This window comes from Ciconia boyciana, chromosome 10 (genome assembly GCF_034638445.1).
Source record: "Ciconia boyciana chromosome 10, ASM3463844v1, whole genome shotgun sequence".
Taxonomy (NCBI): Eukaryota; Metazoa; Chordata; class Aves; order Ciconiiformes; family Ciconiidae; genus Ciconia; species Ciconia boyciana.
The window spans coordinates 38,509,700-38,515,718 of record NC_132943.1 but is presented as its reverse complement, the minus strand read 5'-3'; positions in this window follow the sequence as shown (position 1 = coordinate 38,515,718).

Sequence of the window (6,019 nt, the reverse complement as noted above, 5' to 3'; positions counted from 1 at the left end):
AATACCTGGAAGGCATGAGAATATTTTGGAGTTCCAGTTGATACCAAACGGTTGTCACAGCAGTCACATGCTGGATGGATGGGACCCTCTTTGCAGCAGAACTTGTAGCCTGAAGAGCCTCCCCAGCCCCATCCAGAGCCAGCCCTCCTGCCAGCTGCAGACGCCCAGTGACGTTAAACAAGAATGAATGTGCTAAAACCATCGACTGAAATTCAACTGGCAAACGCTAACATCTATTTTTATCTTCCCTCCCCCCCCCCCTTAAGTAGTATGTTAAGAACATCCTGTGCTGTGTTTTGCACTCGAGAAGAAATTGGCCATGCTGGGCAATGAGTTACTCAGTATTTAGATATCAGCCAAGGGGTTTCTCACACCGTGGTATTTAAGGCTGCCCAATTTAAGGCTGCCCAATGCTTCTCCTAATAACACCCAGCTCTCCATTGCCAAGCTGTAAGCCCTGAGCTGAAATATTTAGCTACTGACTAGTTGCACAGCCTAAAATATTAAATATCAGCTGTTTGGGGGCTAGGGTTGTTTTGTTTTGCTCTGCTCTGGTTTCAGAAGCAGTCATTCCAGGGGCAAAGCTAGGGACAAACACTTTGTCCCCCCACACAGGCGAGGAGAAGCCAGTCCCCTCTCTCAGCAGCTCCACCGCTTCCATTTCTTGGGAATCTGAGGTGAGGGGAGAAATTTGGCATTAGATCGTGAGGGCTGCCGCAGGATCAATGATGTACCAAGAGCTCTTGAGCATTTCAGTTTAAATTCTCCAAAGACTGGGCAAATTTCCCTGTAACTGATACCCACAGACTACCCTGAGAGGGGACACGAGGCGACGGGGGGAAGCAAACGTCCCTGGTACCCAGCAGCTGGCAGTGGGAGGCTCAGCTCCAGCTGCAGGAACAGGGGACAATGAGCGGAAGAAGGGGAGATAAGCAGCCAGGAAACAGGCAGGGGACAGCAGGGCAGAAAGCCACAAGAAAGCAGAAAGGGAGAGCTGCAAGGGGAAAAGCAAGACCGGCATCCAGCGGCGAACAGGAGGGAAGCCCGTATCGGAAAGGAAGCCCTCAGGAAACGTCAGATGGAATGTCGGAGCAAGGGTGCTGGGGTAAAGGCTCCGTGAGGCCCGGGGAGCAGGAAAACAACACCAGCAAGGGGGAGTGGAGGGACTAGGAGCCTCTCTGTGAAGTCCCTGGGGCGATGGAGACTGGAGCATGGGACAGAGAAGCCTGGCTATCCCATGCTGTGGGGAGGAATGGTCACTCGGACAAACAACCTCCCAGAAGGAAAAGCTGGAACAAGCTGGGATTATGGCTGTAAAACCCAGTGACCAATGTCCGCTTACGGATATTCAGTCTAGGACAAAAAAAAAAAAGGTGGTACAGATTTCCCTCTCTCAGCTATGCAAAGAGAGGGCCATAAGGAGACACACCACCTGGGACAGAAATAGGTCCATAGGGAGGACCAAGTGGTTCAATCTTCCCAATGGACCATGAAGGATCACGTGATGAAAATCTCTTCAGGTCTCCTATTTCAAACCCTAGATAACTGCACACAAATCTTTATTACGGGAAGGCTGGATTTGCTACCTTAAGCATTCAACAGTTAGGAAGTCCTAATACTAGAGCTACGATGACACATGCATTCAGACCCATTATTGACCTGTGATGTATGATGCTGCCTTTAGATAAACAGCAACATATTATTTCATCTGTGGGGTCCTGAATTTTTTAACTACTCAGCACCCCCTGAAGCTGCTGAAGAGCCAATGCGGTGCACAGCATTTCAGTAGCGTTCTCAGTGCCACAAGTACTCACAGGAATGAACAACTTAATCTTCTGTGAGAAATTATCATCCTCATTTTACAGCCAGAAAGCTAAACTGATCCCACCAGAAATACCCACTAGCTGCAGGGTCCCACCTTGGGACGGGATGTTTTAAAGTCTCACATTTTTGCTGCATTTCACACATAGGATGCGGAGGGTTGCTCATTTATGCTTGCAAGCACACGGCATCTGCTGTCCAGGCGTCCACCCGGCCCCAGGAACGGAGAATGTGGTGCATCACTTACTTTTCACAGTGCATCGCTTGGGAAAGGTGCACAAGAGCAGAGCCACAAGTACTTTCTGCTGCTGCCTTCATCCGGACACCCCTTTTCCATCACTCCCCCCTGTCTCCCTTCATTATCACTCATTAAAGCTTTCAAGCCCTGCAGCGGGTGAGACAGCAATTGGCTGGCCCAAAGCACCGTATCTGCCAGCGTGGGATTACTTCTAAGCTAATCTCTCTTGCGTGACAAGGTTTATTTGGGCCTCGTGTAGGCATTTAGAGCTGCTCTGTGAACGAAGCAGTTACCCAGTTTTCCATGCCCAACCTAGGATCACAACAGCGGGCTCAGTCGGCACTGATGTGGGGTCTTTCCCCTGGGTTTCACTGCATAACGTGGGCTCATTCGTAGGGAATTACTGAGGGAGTAATTCAGCCTCAGGATTTCCTACATCCTCATCTGCCCTATTTCATAACCATAGAGAAGCTGCCCATCAGAACAGCTACTGCTCCTACCATGGTTTAGACAATTCTGCATCTATACGTGTTTCTCCAGATGAAAATCGAGGTTTACTGCACGTCTGGGAAGCCTCGTGCAAGGCGGCTCCAGGTTTGGAGCACGGGGTGATGCTCTCCAGTGGTTGGGAAGCGTGGGAAGAACCAGGCAGTAATTAACCCAGTGCTCAGGGGAGGGGGGTTGCAATCCCCAGGGTGACAGGTCAGAGGGGTGGGCAAATGCATCTCTCCCAAGACCCCTACAGGGAACAAAGCCTTTTTTTCCCCCAAAAGACAGAGAACAAGAACATTTTGACAAAGAGGGTCAAGCCCAAGCAGTTTTGCTGCTGATCTCAGTGCTAGCGGTGCCCAGTCAGTGACGCTGCGGGTGACGCAGTTGCAGACAGCTTTCTGGACACGTTGCTTTTTGGTGTCGTCCTTGTTAGTACTGTGGTGCAGTGACCATTCAGGAGTGCACCTTATGGATAGGGCTTAGCTGTTTCTCATCAGGAAAGGGCAACTGCATTGCAGGGATGAAGGCTTGCAAAGCACTGAAGTGCAAAGAAACCGCTAGCCACGGCTCACAGGCAGCGAGACAGCAATCCTCAGAGTTTGCACCTACCCTTGCTCCAGCACCACTGTCCAAAGTGAATAATAATCAAATAACTTGTACCATGTTATGGAGGGAATGAAAATCCCCCCTCCAAGGGTGGCAGAACGGCTGATTAAGCTCTCTCTTGCAGGACAGAGCTATTGCACTGTTCTATAGATGAAGCAAAGGACTTTTTTCTTTTTAAGCTACACAGCAGCACTGCCACCGAGCGGGGAGGCAAGCCAGGGGTCCCGACCCCAGGCGCTCTGCAGACGATCAGACTGGGCCATGAGCAGACGTTACCAGCTGGTACAGGGCCTGGGTTATTTCACGTGAGGGAAGGGAAACAATAGTAGCCAGTAAATCTCTCCCGCACAGCTGGATTTAAGCGTCCCCAGGTGTATTACTTCCCCCGAGAATAACGTTCATTTGCTCATTCATTCTTACCACCTCATTGACTTACCTGCCTAATTTATAATATACAAACTCTTAAAGGTATGGATTTTGGCATCTTACAGAATAGCAGCGATGTGCAGGGGAACCAGAAAAAGGCACTGGCAGCCCCCCAAAGCTGGGGACCCTCGCAGCCTCCTTCTTCCCAGCAGACACTGGACTCGCCCAGGGTGTAACTCAGAGTAGACATATTTCATCCCATCATCGATATTACACTCGACTGATGCTTTTCTCAGGCTCGATATGCTAGAATCTTATAAAAAGAAAAAAACCTGATTCCAGTTGAGTCCTATTCTATAGTCTGATATCTTATCCTCCCTTTAAAAACGCTGACATCTTCCCATTCCTCTTGCCCCACCGCCACCGCCGCACCCCCCCGAGGATCCTGATGTTGCATTTTTCTCCGAACAAAGGCTTTCTGAAAGCAGGAGGCCCTCCGGCTGCCTACTGCTACCGGCGCTGGCTCTCCCTGCAACCCTGTTCAACTGAACTATGCTACTCTCATTAGCATTAATGTGAAAGTTGTTCTCACCATACAGACTCCGCTTATTATTGGCTTTAAGGGAAGGAATTATACACCGAAATAACACCACCCCGACTGAAATTAAGCTTGGTTATTTTCATGCCATTGCTAACATGTCCAGAGCAGATTTATTAAAACCATGAGTCAACCCCTGCCAGAAACTAGAGACATTGCTTACGAATAAGCAACTTTGGTGTTTATTCCTCCTGCCTTCTCATCTGCTGAGCTGCAGAAGGAAAGGGTGCCTTCTGATAAGCAACATGTCAAGCTAATTATCCACAGAGATTTTAAGCTGCATATTTTCTCTCTGGCCTAATATAATCCAGATGTGGGAAAGGCATGGTTTTAATCAATCCTTCCGTACATCCCATGACACTTGGTCACACATGCATGTGTAGGTACGTGCATCACCCAATAAAATAAGCACGTTGTACACAATTAATAAGCTGGCTGTCATACGTGGGTTGGTTTGTGCTCCTTTTATAGGATTTTTAGTGCTGCCCCCAAACAAACTAGTTCTGAAAAAAAGACTTTGCATGCGCAAGTGAAACAAGTAAATACTCTTAATCATTACAGAGCACTCTTTCCATAGCTACAAAGGTTTTCATAATAGATTTAGCATGACCCTCAAGTAGTTTCATTGCAGGTAAAAAGGGAAGATTAAAAGCTATATACTGCCTCTATACTGTTACAGAAGAGCTTGGGAAACAGAGGGAAACCAGCTTTCCCTCCAGCACGTGGATGGCCATTTAAAAGGGACACACCATCAAAGCCCACGCCAGAAGCTTCGGTGCAGCCCATGGTGCAGCTCTGCTGCTCTGCAGCCATCCGAGGTCTTTTCTTCCTGAAGCAAGCGACAGAGCCAGGCTGCGTGGTGGGAACAGAGCCCTGCACAAACTGCAGGGTCACTTACCAACACCACACCGCACAGCGCGGGATACAAAATAAACAGCTGCTTTTCATCTCTGGTGACACCCGAGTTCGGATGCTGTTATGGCTGCAGTGAGCAGCCAGACCATGCTCCTCCAGTACGGATATTCTCAATATCAAACTCGGATCCAGAGAGCTAAAGGAAACAGCTCAACGCACCATCAGTTCACATGGATTCCCAGCCACGCCAACGCTTGCTGTATTGGAAACCCCTCCATTTAAGAGCCCCAGCCAGACCAAGATGCTCCTCACCCATGAGCATTACTGCTCAGCCATCTGAGGGGGCTCTCGGGGGATCGCTGCCAAGACCTTGCTCTCCCAGAGGCAAACACATCTCGACAAACTCCCTCTTGCCTCTTCAACTGCTCCCTTAGATGAGGGAAGAGAGATGGGTAACTAGTCCTCCTGGCTGGCACAGTGCCGAGGAGAGCAAACCCACCGCTAGCACCTCTGCTCTCCTTCAGAGGAAGCCACCGCACCCTCCTCTCCTCACTGGAAATGCAGAACAGCAGCGGTTAACGACACCGAAAACAGCTGCCTCACTTTCTGGTCGTCAGCTTGTTGATCACGTGAAGAACGGGCATGAGTTTCAGCCTAGCAAACAAAGATGATGAAGATGATCAGAAACCGGTTCTCATCAATTAATGAAGCAGATCTATTTCTTTCCTTTTCTTTGTCCCCGAAGAGCATTATTTTTCCTTTGACCCTGGCTAGGGGGATTAAAAGATGAAGCAAGAGTATCTTACTTTAAAAGAGGAATTAAATAGATGCTGGATGGGAAGCAGGACCTTTACAAACAATTTAATTGAGTAAAACACTACCTGTTAGCAGACACTGACCTGCTTTCAAGTGCAGGACTGGGGTGACAGTAAGGGGAAGCACCAGGCAAAGCTCAACACAACTTGGGGAAGATAAAAAAAACCAAAACATTTTCACACCATAAACTCTAATTCTAAATTGCATGGGAGGTGAGGTGAGTCTCG